Source organism: Lathamus discolor, chromosome 1 (assembly GCF_037157495.1).
Source record: "Lathamus discolor isolate bLatDis1 chromosome 1, bLatDis1.hap1, whole genome shotgun sequence".
Classification (NCBI taxonomy): domain Eukaryota; kingdom Metazoa; phylum Chordata; class Aves; order Psittaciformes; family Psittacidae; genus Lathamus; species Lathamus discolor.
This window is the reverse complement of record NC_088884.1, coordinates 48525552-48543202: the sequence shown is the minus strand read 5'-3', so window position 1 is coordinate 48543202 and position 17651 is coordinate 48525552.

Here is a 17651-nt window from a genome sequence, read left to right as displayed (position 1 = left end):
GCAAATGTCAGGTTAACAGTCAGAATGCTGATTCTGCAGACCCCATTCATAAGCACATTTTTCATGGAGAACATGAAGATCTTGTATCTCACTACCACGTGAGCATTGCATCTCATTATACAGTGAACTTGTATCTCACTACTGCAATTCTGATGTAATTCTCATTAAACGTAATGGGTGAGCTTGAAATAGAAAAGGATTAATCTTCATTGATCTCAGAGCAGTTTGGATAAGTATGATTCTTCTTGGGGTAAGATTTCATGAGATAAAAATGACATAAATCAACAACTAACTGTAGTCAAAAAAGGGCAGTCTTTTCTCCTCCCTGTCCCATACCCCCCGTCCTCCTCTCCTCTAATGTTTATGTTGTGTGAGCAAAGGATGTTGGTCCATTCCATGACCTGTTTTAACTCACCAGTATAGTAGAAAATTAACAAAGAAAAAGATGTGACCTATTTTTCTTCCTCTGTAATGAGCTGGGTTAGCTTACAGAGGGCGGAACACTAAAACCAGTGGAAGGAAGGAACATGCTTGGGCTCATGAGATCAGGAGTGAAGAAAGGCAGAAAGGGGTGTGGGTGACAAGAACAGAAGATAATGAGAAAGTGTATCTCCCCCTTTTCACAAAGCAAGCTGCTAGACCATTACTGAAATCATAGAATCATAGAATCATAGAATAGTTAGGGTTGGAAAGGACCTCAAGATCATCTAGTTCCAATTCCCCTGCCATGGACAGGGACACCTCACACTAAACCATTCCACACAAGGCTTCATCCAACCTGGCCTTGAACACTGCCAGGGATGGAGCACTCACGACCTCCCTGGGCAGCCCATTCCAGTGTCTCACCACCCTAACAGGAAAGAATTTCTTCCTTATATCCAATTTAAACTTCCCCTGTTTAAGTTTTAACCCATTACCCCTTGTCCTGTCACTACAGTCCCTGATGAAGAGTCCCTCCGCAGCATCCCTATAGGCCCCCTTCAGGTACTGGAAGGCTGCTATGAGGTCCCCACGCAGCCTTCTCTTCTCCAGGCTGAATAGACCCAACTTCCTCAGCCTGTCTTCATACGGGAGGTGCTCCAGTCCCCTGATCATCCTCGTGGCCCTCCTCTGGACTTGTTCCAGCAGTTCCATGTCCTTTTTATGCTGAGGACACCAGAACTGCACACAATACTCCAGGTGAGGTCTCACAAGAGCAGAGGAGAGGGGCAGGATCACCTCCTTCGACCTGCTGGTCACGCTCCTTTTGATGCAGCCCAGGATACGGTTGGCTTTCTGGGCTGCGAGCGCACACTGCCGGCCCATGTTCATTTTCTCATTGACCAGCACCCCCAAGTCCTTCTCTGCAGGGCCTCTCTGAATCTCTTCTTTGCCCAGTCTGTAGTTATGCCTGGGATTGCTCCGATGCAGGTGTAGGACCTTGCACTTGTCGTGGTTGAACTTCATAAGGTTGGTATCAGCCCACCTCACAAGCGTGTCAAGGTCCCTCTGGATGGCATCCCTTCCCTCCAGCATATCAACCGGACCACACAGCTTGGTGTCATCGGCAAACTTGCTGAGGGCGCACTCAATCCCACTGTCCATGTCAGCGACGAAGATGTTAAACAAGACCGGTCCCAACACCGATCCCTGAGGGACACCACTCGTTACCGGTCTCCAGCCGGACATTGAGCCATTGACCACAACTCTTTGTGTGCAGCCATCCAGCCAGTTCTTTATCCACCGAGTGGTCCATCCATTAAATTGATATCTCTCCAACTTAGAGAGAAGGATGTTGTGTGGGACAGTGTCAAACGCTTTGCACAAGTCCAGGTAGATGACGTTAACTGCTTTACCCTTATCCATCAATTCTGTAGCCCCATCATAGAGGGCCACCAAATTGGTCATACTCTTTTCTGCCTTCTATATGCAGTCTTTCAAAAATTGGCTTTCTTCAAAGGAATGCTCCTAAATGCAAATTTAGAGGGTAACACTGTGCTCAGAGCAGCTATGGACTGGCACTGCAACTCAAGTCTCAAGTTCATTGAGCTTTGACAGATTTCTTAGTCTCAATCAAATGCCAAATTCAGAGTAACTCTTCAGTTGGGGGTCTCTGTTCCTACAGAAGCTCATCAAAACAGATTACAAGTCTCTAAATCTGGGGCCATATCTCACAATTTTGGCTTATGCATTTGACTCTTCAGTTAGCACATTTGACTTTTTCATTAATGTATTTCAGTGTGATTGTTGCATTTAGTGGTAGGTTAAATTCATCCAGCTATGGATCTGCTGCTACTTCATAATTTTACCTTCAGAACACCTAAGGGTATTACTTATTTCTGACTCATTGTTTCCTGCTTAAATAACAAGATCACAATATAAGAGTCTCCTTACTGCTCTCTGAAGACTTTTACGCTCTTTTCCCACTGAGCTTAAAAAATTTCCTGTGAGGATTTATTGTCATAGTTATGGATTAGATTATTAGACTAACTCATCAATGCAGTGGGAAAAATCAGCAAACTTTGAGCTCAACAACTGTTCTAACCAAATGCTAGTCTATTTTTCTTCGATTCTCATTTACTCTGATAAAAGATAACTTCTCTGTACAAAAAACGCCTTGCAGATTCCCTTAGGTCAGCACATCCAAACCAACATTTTAATTGTTATTAAAGTATTCAGCAGAATCTTCTAAACATGATCAGGAATAAAGCAGTTTATCCCAGAGGTGTATTGTGCTTCTGAATGGCCAACCAAGTGTTTCTGGGTAGTTTGGAATTCAAATTCACACTATTCTTACATATCATCAGACCCATCTCCTCACCAGGGTTGGTCATATATGTGTATAAAGACAAACAGGTCCATTACCCTGTCTCCAACTCAAGATAGGGTTAATTTGTCCATAACTTTTTTTCCCTAGTGCCAATACAGACACTAGATCCAAAACATGCTGGTGGTAGTACGGAATCATGAGGCTTGTTAATTTATCCCATGGTGGTTCTATTACCCACAAGGTCCTAAGCTGATGTACTGCTTAGCCAACTGCAATTCACCAAGCTATTTCAGCTTTCAGGTGTTCAGTGCCACAGCAAGGCAAAACACAGCTGATCCATGTAATGACCCTTCTGTGGTGCTGTTTGTGTGCCTTGGAACTAGTTGCAACACTTCATTCCTGGGATCATAACTGGCAGACCTGGTGTATGAAATGTACTTTTGGAAATTATAGTATGATAATACTAAAACAGTCCCCATTCCATTCACGCTGTGCTGTGTGCTGTCTTGGGAGCCTAATAGTCATGGTTGTGATGGCGCATGAGCAGCACCTAACATAATTTCTAAAGTTGCAACCAACCAGGAGAAATCTGGGGAAATGATTTGTCTGTAGCAAAGAAAGTGGAAAACAAGATCTCTAATAAGTGTAAGAAGCAGTATCCTTCAGAAATATTCCATGAACTATTTTCGTAGGGCTTTTTAACAAAAGCCATGCCTATTCAGAAGTAAGCTTACAAAAAAATGTGTGTATGTAACACATTTTAAAGCATGCTATTCTTTCCATTCATTTTCACAAGAACATGTAATCTTACCTGTAGTATGTGCCATCAGAGGCTGCATCACATCAGTCTGTCAGACTCTGAGAACTTTTCCACTGTTGACAGGTTTGACAGGTTTCTCCCATTTAAAACGGGTCCTTTGCATTGCACTAAAATACATGCAATCTGATAGTTTGGGTAATAAAGGAAGACGATGTTCAGTACCTGTTATCATGTTCTGTTTTGATTTAAAAAGTAGAATCATAAAAAATGTATTTCTTCTATTTGCATTTTTCTTATTGACTTGAAAAACACAAAACCATCACCAAAAATTTTCAGCCACACAAAGAATGCTGAGGTAGTAAATAATGGATATGTTGTTTTACTATTAGGTATTAAGTAATTTGAATTTTTTGTTAACTTGGCAGCAGCCAAACACTAGGTCTGCTGAGGTCAAGAACTCATAACTTTCCAAATACAGACCACATAGATATTTTCATTGAATATACAACAGTAACAGTAGTTTTCTCACTGCCTTTCTTCTGCAGACCTACATCATTGACTTTTTCCTAACACTGATCATTGCCATTTCTACACACGTTTAGCTCTGCCCAGAGGCTAAACTTCACTAAGGGATGAAGATAAGTGAAGAGCAGTTGTTAACACCCAGCTGCATGAAAGTAAGAGTTAACTACCAGCACACTTCAAGTTATGGAAACTCCACCTCTCTTACTTTGGAAAAGAATTGGAATCATACTAGGAAATCAGTTAAGGTTCAGCTCACAGTGAAAAATGTGGTCAGAAGGGCTTATATGATGAGATATGCACAGATTTAGGGATTAAAAAAAAAAAAGAAAATACACACATGGCCGTACAGGTTGGGGGTTGACCTGCTGGAAAGTAGTGAAGGGGAAAGGGACCTGGGGGTCCTGGTGGATAGGAGGATGACCATGAGCCAGCAATGTGCTCTTGTGGCCAAGAAGGCAAATGGCATCTTAGGGTGCATTAGAAAGGGAGTGGTTAGTAGGTCAAGAGAGGTTCTCCTCCCCCTCTACTCAGCCTTGGTGAGGCCGCATCTGGAATATTGCGTCCAGTTCTGGGCCCCTCTGTTCAAGAAGGACAGGGAATTGCTTGAAGGAGTCCAGCGCAGAGCCACAAAGATGATTAAGGGAGTGGAACATCTCCCTTATGAGGAGAGGCTGAGGGAGCTGGGTCTCTTTAGCTTGGAGAAGAGGAGACTGAGGGGTGACCTCATCAATGTTTACAAATATGTAAAGGGTAGGTGTCAGGATGATGGAGCTAGGCTTTTTTCAGTGATATCCAGTGATAGGACAAGGGGCAATGGGTGTAAACTGGAGCATAGGAAGTTCCACGTTAACATCAGGAAGAACTTCTTTACTGTAAGAGTGACAGAGCACTGGAACAGGTTGCCCAGGGGGGTTGTGGAGTCTCCTACACTGGAGATATTCAAGGCCCGCCTGGACAAGTTCCTGTGTGATGTACTGTAGGTTACCCTGCTCTTGCAGGGGGGTTGGACTAGATGATCTTTTGAGGTCCCTTCCAACCCTTGGGATTCTGTGATTCTGTGATCCGCTTCTTCCCTCATTCTCTCCTCCATGATGGCACTCTTACAATTGCTCTTGTTCTGGTATCTGCATTCCAGACGGATGACAAAAAATTTGTAAAGAGCCATAAGAATGATAAAGAATTAGAAAGCATTTGTGTAATAGAAGGCTTAAGAAGCTTAGATCCATTTTGCTTACTGAAAGGAGGAAGGTAAAGGCACATAGCCTATGAATAGCTATAAGAGAAACACGAAAAGAGACAGCTCCTCAATCTGTTCCACAAATGTGTAAGAGCACCTAATGGAAGGTAAAGCTGGAGAAATCCATTCTAGATTAGAAATAAGATGTAATTTTTAAAAGTGAAGGCTGCTAAGCAGTGGAAATATTTTTAGACCTTAGAGTGAATTCTCATTTCTTACATTCTTAAATCATAGGCCTATTTATGAGATATATTTCTCCATTTTAACTATAGCTATTGAAATCAGCTACTACAGTGAGACATTTTCTACACTCTATATATATTGCAGGCTTGACCACAAAAATCCCTTATAATCTTATCATTGCTATATTTTCTGCTGTTACTTCCAGAGCTACTGACACAAGATAAATGCAAGTATGCATGGGCCCAATTACAAGGCACATTTAACTCTTATCAACAGTCTTTTTGTTAGGACTTCTGTGTGGAGATGAGTTGGACCCTGCTGAACTTCTTGCACTGTCTAGTTATCATTGTTTGGTTGTATATGAAATAAAACACTTCAACTAAAATTGCATGTATTTTAAATATAACATTCGTATTTTTAGAAGTTTATCTGTACCTGAATTTCGGCAAGCCCCATGTGCACAAGGACAGCAGAGAACACATGGGAGCAATGCTAGCAGGGATGAAAACTCACACATCCCTCCAAGCAATTTCAGCCCCTACCCTGGAAAACCAGACGTTGCTTGTTTGCCTTCTAGCGGCTTGAGTTTAGAATAGCTTCAGCCAAGAACAGGTTTTGCAAAAGAGCTAAGTGAAACTGAGAAGTTATTAGCTCACAGACACCTACTATTATTATAACAAGTTCTGAAATGTCAAGATGCCTTTGGTGGGAAACATCTGTGAAATGCCACATACTGTGTTAAGAATGTGTAAGGACTAAATCAGTGGTAAATGTACATGTAGGAGCTCCAGAGAATCATGATTTTTTAAAGAAAAAACATTGTCAAAGTGGATGTGGCTTCTCTGATAACATTGACTTTTCATTTAAGTAACTGCATTAGTATTTTTGGAAATCTTTGGCACAGCTGTGTCTCTGAAATAGTGGCCTCTCTGGAGCTGCTCCACATAATGTAGGATGGGTCCCCCTGGCACAACTGGGCCTACTGAATATAGCAAAAAAGGCTGAGTGTGTTTTACACATCATAACATATTTTGAAATGACCTTCACAGACTCCTTTCTTTCCCTCCTGGAATATTTGAGACTAAGGATATGATGTGAGGATGGACCTCTAAATTGATGCAATACAGATGATCCTGTTCCTGCTGTTTCTCAGGATGTATGCTCATTTGCCTGTTTCCTTTAATTGATTTACATTACTTCTCAGGGCTAGATTACAGCAATACATGAAGCAGTAACAAATGAATTTATCTACCTGAACCTTTTATAATGTGATATCTTAATGTGTACGAAACTGATCCTCTTCTTGAATGAAAACTGCTCTACTGGGATGAATGTATTTTTTTCTGAAACATTCTTTTTTTTTAGCACTTTTTTCACTTTTGCCATCGAAACTATATTTAGATTTACAGGATGGGGTTTTATATTAATAATACACTGGTCCTTTCCAAGGACATAAACTCATTCAGAGATGATCTGTGTCTGCTGAGGTTTCAAATCTTGCTGATCTTTCTTCTCTCCACTCTGGAGTACTAGTGCTTGTCTCTCTGCTAGCTGGTCTAAATTAGTCTGCACTTCTCTGATCTGTTCTGCTGAACACTGAAGACTTATGAGAAATTTCTGTTGCTTATATGCCATTCTGCTAAATTTAAATGGGTCAGAAACTCTCACCATGCTGTCACAAAAGCTATTTTTAAAGTTAATACAGCTCAGAGCTGGATTAATAAGCACACATCCCTCTCACTGTGCATGAGCTCAGAATGGTCCAGCAGGAAATCATGCCCTTGGCAAGCACACGTGAGGAGCATCTTTCTGTGTCAATGCTCACAACCACCTGCTCAGATGGCCTACTGCCCTCTTGCAACATGGCCTCACGGCTGACTTTGGGTAAGGACAGGTTTAGAGCCATACAAGGAATAACACTTCGAATATCAGCTCTTCAGCAGTCCTGCATGTGACAGCACTGGTAGCACATGCCCACTTCTCATCATTGTATGTTACTAAAAGTGTATCGGAACTGTCAAGAATACAGAATTTCTGGCACATAATTCTGGCTGCCAAAAATATATACATTCTGCACTGGGAGAAAACAGGAGAAGAACATGAGAACTGGATTCTTCCTAAATCAATTTGTATTAATAATTAGTCGAAGTCTCAGATTGAAAGAGTTCTCTCTTTTTTTTTAATATGAAAAAACTTTCCATATATATACATGATGGATCTTATATATATATATATATATATATATGATGGATCTTGTTTAGATGTGATACACACCCAAGCATTTAGTGTTCATTTTATATGCAGAAGCCCCGCATAGCTGCACTAAGACAACAATTCACAAATGACCTGCAGCTGTCTCTTGTATGAGATGTGGCAGCAGCAATATGCAACATGAATACCTTCCCCAGTGAAGTAAGACAACATAAGGATGGTCAATTACTGAAATATTTACTTATTTCAGTTTATGAATGGGCCATTATTCCATTTTGCAACAATATTTGAACATCCAAATGCCATTCAATGTATTGTATGTTTTGCTCTATAAAAATTGCTAAGAAACACAGAACAACTTTACCTGCTAATTCCACTTCCACCTAAGATAACCTGGAAAAAGAAACATTTTTTCAGTAAGATGAGAAACCAAATGTGTGGATAATAAAGATCAAAAGAGAAATTAAATTCCAGAGGAAGAAAGTAGGCTCTTTAAATGTCTCCAAAAAGTAAGTACTGCCTGTTTACTCTCTGAAGAGTCCTTATGACCTATTAATTGATAGGTGTAACTGATAAAAACCTATACAGAGTTATTTCTGGACATGAACCAAGTTTTATTTCTGGCTTCTGGCTGGACGTCAGAATAAGGGAAATCAAGTTTCTTGGAAATGCAGCTGTCTTAATGCACTAAAACCAAGATTCTTTCAAGCAAGGAAAGCCAATTAAATAGAGAGAATTACAAGTTAAGACTGTATAAGCCATCTTAAAAACTTAAGAAACTGGAAATAACAGTTTGACTCATCTGCATGAATGGTCGGATTGTAATTTGGTATGATTTTACATGTCAAGTTCAAGTAGCAGCATTAATATAGTATCATTTTTTTCATTATTTCTTTGTGGAAGTGTCCTGTTAAAAAACTGAACTACTTGTTCACAGTTAACTAGTCAGATTAACAAAACACAAGCTTCTCTTCAGTGTAATTACAAGTTACATTATTTTACTTACACAGACATTATCAAATCAAACCCCCTAACAAAAACACACCTGAATGGAGTCTCTTTACTCATACAGCAATGATTCTAAGGAGAAATATCTCATCCGTACAATAATCTGTATTCTTCAGAATGTCTTCTCCAAATCCTACTCTTGGTTTGCATGTGTCTTATGCTTTTGTAGTCAGAGTTTCTTGGTCTGCCATCTGCTCACTGGAGCTGTACATGTGTCTACAAATGACCTCATGGAGAGAGCAAGGGCATAGATGCTTCTAAGCCCAGAATACCATGATAACAATGAAGGAGAATGAACTGGTCATTATACACATATGAAGAACAGACCCTGAAGGTATTCAGGTACTCTACAATTAGTGTTTTCCTTATTTTGAAAATTTATTCACAGACACACACACATACATATCCAGTCTTGGCGAGTCACAAGTAATGGACCTGAAAATTTGGAGTTAAGGAGAGACTGTGATACAGCATTCATTACTGAAAGACCTCTACCTCTTAAAATCGCAATGTTTTGTCAGAAGTATACTTACTTCTATTTGACTATTCTAGGAATATCAGAGAAAGAAACGGGACACAAAAATTCTGCAGATGGTCTCCAGGGACCGCTAATATAGGTCTTAGGCTGGCCTGAGAGATGACTGCATTGGAATAAGCCTAAACTCAGTCTAACACTTACTTGTGTCTAAAAATCTGTAATCACTTCAAGAAAAGACTGTGATTGGATAGAAGTGATATATTGTTTGAATAAACACATCATCAAGGCCAGTGTCTCCACAGCCTTCCTGTTTTATGTAAACACTGTTAAGTGGGCTTTTTGAGATAAACCTGGCAAAAGGATTATAGTTATAACTCCACTTCCATTCCAGTCAAAGAGAATAACATTAAGGTTTTATGGGCAGAAAGGATGTCTGACTGATAGAAAGATCCTGGTAACATCCTTTAATATAGTGGGATTGCCCAGTCCTGAGGTGATTATGGAGAAGGAACGGCCGAATACATGCTATCCAAATTCATGGGTAATCATTATGTTTTACAGAGTGTAAGTGGGCCAGTATGTTAGGCAGCTGGGTACCAATAAATTACCACTGTCTGTTTGCACCAGCTGGTAAATCTCACAGTTCTGGCCAGCCCGGGTCTTTTCTAGTGTGTGCTAAGATAATCTGTATTTCTGAGAACCATGATCCTTCCAAGCTTGGCTTCCAGCCAGAAACCAAGTCACAGCATTGAGGAAGGCTGCTTTTGCGTTCGCAGCAGACGTTTTGTTCTATGTTGTAGGATTTGGGCTGGAAAGGAAGATGTATTGGAGGATAAACTAAAGGCAAGGCAAACTCTGGACGCTGGGACTTACAAAATATTCATGGCTCTAATAAATTTTGTCTGATCTGCCAGTGTAGCCAGGGTGTCAGGAAGGCTAGAAGACAAATATGTGTAAAATGTTACAGACCCTACTGTGAAAAAAAGAGGCTTGAATGGATCTCAGATGTCTTTTGTCCTGGATCAAAAGGCAAAGCATTTCCTGTTCTCAGTTTTTACAGTCCTATCTATCACTGGTTGATAGCATCTTTGGGACATACTGTGAGTCAGTGCATCTGCAATTCTCTCTCATGGTTTGACAAGAACTGCCTGCTCAACCTGTCCACTCTAAAGCAGAGGCTTTAGAGTTGTTCATAAGAGTGCTGGCCCTGAAGAGCTACTGAAGAAAGAGTCCTGAACTGGAAAGAAATCCAGGAGAAATCTCGTGTGCAGACCCAGCCATCTACTAGCTTTAAATAAAAAAATGAAAAAGGAATTTCCAAAGAACAATGAAGATAATCACTACAATCGCACACCAGCAGACACTGAAGTTTTTCATGCAAGCATAGCATATAATTGCCTTTGTATATCTATGCTTATATCATTGCTATATCAATTCATGCTATTTCTCTGCACCATCACTTTCTGTTTTATGTTTTTATTAGATAAGTCACTAATAAAGGAGTTAAGGAGTTTTTTTAAATTTTGGGGCATGTTACCAATAAAATTACAGGTAAGAGAGCAAGAACCTTTGGCAAAACCTACAGGGAGAAATCATTAACTCTCAGGATGTATTTGTGCAGTTACAGTGAGTTTGCAATTCAAGTGTGGAAGAAAAAGAACATTTCTTAGAGATAGAAAGGATTGCAAAAACTGAGGCAACCAAGGAGAATCTTGAAATCTGTTTCTTTCCTGCGGATTTTAGAAAAAGATTGAGAGCAAGCTGCTCCCCACAACACTGGGAATATATTCTTTACTCGACTATGGACTGCCATCTGATGGTTGTAGTTAATAATGCTGAAGGACATGTTGAATCGCTGATTTTTCACTACAGTGAAGAATGTCTTGAAAATTACAGTGTTGCTTTACAGAACAGCTGTGACTTTGAGTAGAATATTCACAATTCATTCACGAAGCTTATATATTTCTGGCTAAGAGCTTTTCTGGAAAGGAACACAATTTCCTCTTGTTGCTAGGGTTTTATGACTTACCCTGGGCATATCAAAGAAGGCCTTTCACAATAGGGAGAACATGAGGCCACAGCTAGTGGTGGCAGCCCTGTTAACAGAGGGTAGGGCTCTTTGAGAAGTAGATGTGTCTTTCCTTCCCAGGCTGAAACATGAAGTAGTTCAGTGATGAAGAAACTGACAGAAATGGTTGATAACTGTGACAATTATAGCTAAGATCTAATGTGCATTGTTTAACAAGCCAGCTGAGAAACTATCAACAAATATCCGGTATCTATGGAGCTATTTTTTCACAGTTCAAGGAGCAGTACAAATCAGATTCAAGACTAGGAAGAACATCTTTGCTCATCCAACTGCATCACCCAGCAGCACCTATACTTGCTACATATTGGAAGACATTCTCATTATCAATGCACTGGAAAACTTCCCTTTTCTCTATATGTCAAGGGGTGTGTTAGCTGGAAATGTTTATTATGACTGAAACACCGGCACTGATGAAATGCCTTGTCATAATGTAATCTCAAAATTTAGGGAGAACATAAATATTTTAGGATTAAATACTTCTTGGTTTGTATATTAAAATACATCTTATTTAAAATGAAATATAAGAAAACAGATATTGTGATGAGTATCTGGCTGTACTGCTCAAAGGAAATTCTACCATTATATGGAAAAAAACCCGCAACTGTTTTAAAATATGAAATGTGATTGTTCAGATAATCAATAGTCAGGTTAGTCATGTTATTAAGAATATTTTTGTTGCAAAGTGTTTTATTACAATTCTTTTGACTCTTAGCTTTTCAAATAAAATGCAGAGGGTCAGTGGTCGGTGTGTGTATATCTTACAGTCTCACTTAAGCAAAGTTTTTGCAATTCTTATTCATACGCTAGTTTCCTTAGTTCTTCACATGCTGACTGAAAAAGTACAAAATTCATGCAGTAACAGCAAAAAAATCAAGACATAAATAATCATTGCTTAAATCCTTAAAGTAGCTACACAATGTGAATTTTAACGTCTATGCATGTAAATTTGAGTAGAATTTCACATGTATTTGGATAAGTAATGCTTATCTTTGGAGGAAATGTTCATTGTTTTGACCACCAGAAGGCCTCCTTATACTGAAAAAGCTACTGCAGCAAAGCCATGATGCATTTTCTCTGCTTAGTTTGCAAGCCATTGAATTAAAAAAAGTGAAGTGATTGAATGTTTGAAATGTTTTTCTTTCTACCATATCAAATTTTTATTTCAGATTTATAAAGCTTTAAAAGGTTACATTTGAGAAATATTTCTAGCAACATATTTCTTTTCTCATAATCCTCCCCTCTGCACTGAAAGCTTATGATTATTGTTTATATGTTCTGCCCTGGGAGTTTTCTTCAGATATCCATCTCCTGCACTTTTAGTCTCCCCTAACAGGCACAGCTGAGTCACCTGTGCTATATTTAAGGTGAGAAAAGGTTAGAGTCCTCTCATATTATGGTCTGAAGTTCATATCATCTGTTTAATAACACATAGGAGTGCAAAGTTTCAGGTAATCGACTGAAGTAGTATGTTGGAGATGGGACTAATTCTTTGTAATATTTTTTCTTTTTATGGGATAAATCTAGAATTCTGAATTTATACTGAAACACATTTTCATTTCATCATTTTTGTGTGGAAAAGGGCTTTATAATTAAAAAGTTGGTAAGATTTAGCATTTAGGTAGGTAAAACACATTTGCCTCAGTTTTAGAGTTATTATTTCAGAATATTATAGTACTATTAAAAGAGACAATCTTGCAATCTCATGTATACAGATTTCCTATGCTTTCAAAATTAACCTAGAGTAAAACTAGTTAAAAAGCAAGAAAGAAATCTAAGTTATTTTCAGCTTACAACATTGCTTGCCAGGAACTTTAATCTTTCAAACTCTAACATTCAATGAAAGCCAAAGGACTGGGCTCGAAATATTTTCTCATATTTTAATGGACTTGTGTTTTACCATCTATGTATTTTAAAGAATACAAAATGTGGCAAACTTTATGATATTTTAAACATCATTTTCAATACCCCTCAAATATGTTTTTTGTTGTTCTGTTTTTTACTTATTCATAAAAATATTATTTTTTTCCAATATGTTAAGCAATTACTCAAATATGCTGACAATTTTTTTCAAAGAGCTGGTGAATCAGCATTTCTAAGCTGTCTAGACATAAACCTTTTCAAATTTCAAAACATTTAAATTGTATACCATATCATATGTGACTTTTTTCCCATTGCATGTCTGCATTTGTACTGGACATACAAATATTTGATACACATTTCATACAAATTAGATACTGTCTAATTCTGCAGTTCTTAGATATTCTGACTGTCTTCAAATCTTTCCTACTCAGTCATCCTCAGACAAAAAAGTCATGTTGAAAAACTAGGCTACTGTTGCAAATGAGATGGAGCAAAAATGTGAAAAGCATACGGTTTTGGATTGCCTTCATTTTCAGGTCTCCTTAAAAAGGCTCAGGTTTTATACCGGTGATTCAACTGAATGAGACTGTAAATTAGAATGGTTTTCTCCCACAGAGAAATCTACATAAACTAAATGTTCCATATTCATTCATCTCCTATTTTATAGTGCAAGCACTCTTTAGATATTACACATCTAAAGCACAACATGGAAATTCAAACAGCAAAAGGCTGAAAAGTAGATATTTTTCTTTCAGAACATTTTAACAAACAATAAGCATGTTTTTTACTTATTCTTTCTTGAAACTATGAAGATGAAGCCTGATGAATGCATGCTAGTGACTGGGCTTTTGTTCAACCAAATGTGCACCCAGTACTTCTACTGCTGAAAGCCACTTTTCAAACCACCATACAAGGGCTGGATGCTTTTACAGGGTGTGCACCAGAGCCTGAGCAGGTTTTTGACCAGATCTGAGCCTTTGGAACTAAGGCACCTCCAAATCAGTGTCAGTGAGAGGCAGGTACTTCCAGCTTTCCTGAATTTCTAAGTCTCTAGAAGCTGACTCTCATACCTCACATAGCCAACTGGTCTCATATTGCCTCTGTGTGCATCAATCCCCCTTCTAGCTCCTGCTAGGTTTCGGTTGTCACACTGAATCACTAACTGGAGAATGGAAACTATGGTCTGGCTCATCACACTTGAAAGATTACCACCACTACCCCACCAACTCCCAGCAGCAATTACAGGCTCTGTATTACAGGAAAAGCATGACAGAGAGCAAAATTTTCCCCGCCATCAGCACCAGACATCTCTGTTCACCAGGGAAGTGTTTTGATAGCAAAGGATGCTCTAAGCGTAGACTATGCAACAGATACCTGTACTACCTGTACAGTATGGGAATAAATGATCTCTCAGAGCTGTTCTCAGTTTAGTCATAGGTTGTATTTGTGAACATAAATATCTCCTTTAACTTCTCATCACCTCAGTTTCCCTAGGGTAAAACAGGTAGGATTCATTAACATTTGAAAAGCCATCTTAGATCCTGAGATGGAAGGTGATGCATTGCAGATCAAAGAGAACTGTGCACCAATACTGATAAAAAGAACACCGCAGCTCAAGCTATAGCCTTAAGTACACCATTAGCTTAACCTCAGTGAAATTTAACTGCGTGAGTGGAGGTTTTGAAGGATGCCCAAGGACACGGGTAAACTCTTCAGGATCTGATGGATGTCTTCAAAGTCTCAGGTATCTTCTCACTTTAGTGGGAATTATCAGTATTTATAACTTGCCAGGACTGGTTTGTAGACATACAATGTGCTTGCAGTTTTGTTTAGCATCTGTTTAAGCAAAGCATTAGTACAAAAAAAAAAAAAAAAAAAAAAAAAAAACAAACATCCCTGGTACAGAAGGAATGAACCAAAAGACCTTTTATCTGTAAGAACCTAGCTGAAAGGAAGAGTAGATGATGAAACAACTTTTTTGAGGTAGTTGGTAATTTATGGAATGAGATATATACTAATATGAAGAGCATCACAAACATGCCTAGACTAAATACAGGTATAATAATATAATCTTCTCCTTTGTGCTTTTATGGAAATGGATATATAAGTTCTTTAAAAAAAATCACCAGATAATTCTTCTTTTCCATTACCCTTTTCAGGCATATAGCCCATGATGTCATCCCTTGCAAGGGAGAAGAGAGAAAGAAACAGTCAGGTTGGTTAGTAAAGTCCTTTTCTGACCTGAGTCTTAGCAAACTGCTATTTTTATCTTTCCCACAGCAAATGACAAATCCTTTGCACTGTGACATAAGCCATTGTTTAAAAGGAAACCTAAACTGACTCTGACTTTGTTCTTCTAAAGTAACAGTGTTGGTCTGAAAACCACAGGTATTTAAAGCTTTGTGTTATGTCGTTCTTTAAGGTTGTAAAAACATTGCAGTGATGTACCCTCACACATTCTTTACCCACAGACTGAACTTGTGAGAAATAACAGATATCAAAGTAACTGATTAATGTGCTATTAAGGCAAGACTCTGACTTAGCCTGGATGTATCCAACAATAATGATTTTAATCTCAACTTTGCCATCAAACACCTTAATTTCTCCATGAAGCCGAATTACCCTAATTATCTGGTATTCTATTCTTTCTTTCTTTTTTCTTTTTTTTTTTTCTTTTTTTTTTTTTTTCTTCAGACTAAACATTAAATGGCTGCTCCAGAGCCCTAAGCACCTCCTAAGCTATAAATCAACAAACAGAAATACTACAGTCTAGTCTTCGGAACTCACAGATGTTTTTACACACAAGCCTATCCACAATGAGCTTGGGTTCTCACCTCTCTCCAGTCTGCAATTTGCCTTTTGCAGCTGCCTAGGCAATATACACACCAGACATCATGCCTTGGGAGAGAATGCTGTCGTATCATTGCAGCTCAGATAGTCAAGAATTGTATATTAGTACTTCTCACTGAGAGATGGAAAAGGTATTGTTTTTGCAAAATCAGGGATTTTCCTTTCACCTTCATGTTGTTAAGCTTCAGGTGTTTCCAGCAGTGCTAAGGGAAGCAACAAATGCTCAGATAATTTGAAAACACCCTCTGAGCACTTGAAGAGACTTTTCCTGAAGTGCAGTTTCTTTTGAAAGATCCCCAAGGTTCAAGGTCCCTATTCCATGTGCTGTTTTTTCGCTTTTCAGTTCACTAGAAATGCTCATCTCCGTTCTTTCTCTCCTGATTATGTCAATTACAGATCCATTGAATCACTTGTACCTCCACAAAGAATACACACCCTCTCTTTCCACTTCTCTCGTTTATCTGCTTCGCACTTTCACTTGGACAACTTTCCCTCAGTGCTTGATTTTCTTCTCTTTTCTGCCTTTGTTAATATACATATTTTCCCCTGTTTGATGTAACAAGTTCATTACTTGTCTCTAGCTAAAAATTGTACCCTCTTTCCCATCGCCACAGCATTTCTTCTCCCAGTGCCACCAGAAAGAAGATTCTGCTCGTGCCTCTGCTGGTGGTTACTGCCTCTCCTGCCCAGCTCTCTCACTGCTCTCCTGCCTGGATGCTGGGAGCTGTGCGAGATAGCTAATGGTTCCGCGACAAGTGTTTTAGGTTTACTGAAAGTCCAGGACAAGTACATGAGCACAGCCCTGGCATCAGGACTGATTAGCGGACAGGATTTTATATAACAGACACGAGTAAATGGAATAAAATTTAAATGCCTAGGTCCAAAATTGCATTGTTGAAAACTTCCCGTGCTACACAATCCTGATGACCTCTAAACCAATTGCTCTTTCAGGTTTTCCAGATTTGAAATGCTGCAGATCAGCACCTTGCTAGTATTTAAACATGATTTTGAGTTCTGGGCAGTGCAATACACTTACCAGCACTGGCTGAGCAGCCCAGATCTCAAAAAATAAAGGTATGTGTTGCTTTCTTTTGAAATGCTCAAGGTGTTACCAGAATTCAAGCATAAAATGAGACTAACCACAATGTGGCAGGCCCGGGTTTAATTCTGTCTTTTAAGGAATTCACATTGCTGTTATTTCTCAGGAATGAGTCCTAAAACCAGATGATAGACAACGCTGGTTTGAGCTGGTGGAAGGTCTGTACTTCAGACCTAGTGTTAAAGTCAGATATGGATGCTTCCATCCTTCTATCTGCATGCTGAATAACTTTATAGGTACAAAATTTATGTAGCAGTAAGGTTTCACAGAGTTGGGAATTCCAAGTAGTTTTCCCAGTGTTCCTCTAGTAGTACCTCTGCACTACTATTTTGAATCCACATAGTTCAAAACACGTAATTCCAAGAATAGGTTGGTGGCTTTTTGGCGATGCTTTTCATTATGGTTCTCTTCAAGTCCAGAAGTTGAGTAAAGCTTACAGTAAATGCTGCAAAATTTATCAAGACTTATGGTTTTCATTCAAGGATCTCGGTGCCGCCTTACACTCACAATTTTATTTATGCAATCAATCGTATTTATGCAATGTATTTAAGCAGCATTTACTTTGTAAATACACTGTATTTACAGTGTATATTTAAAACAAA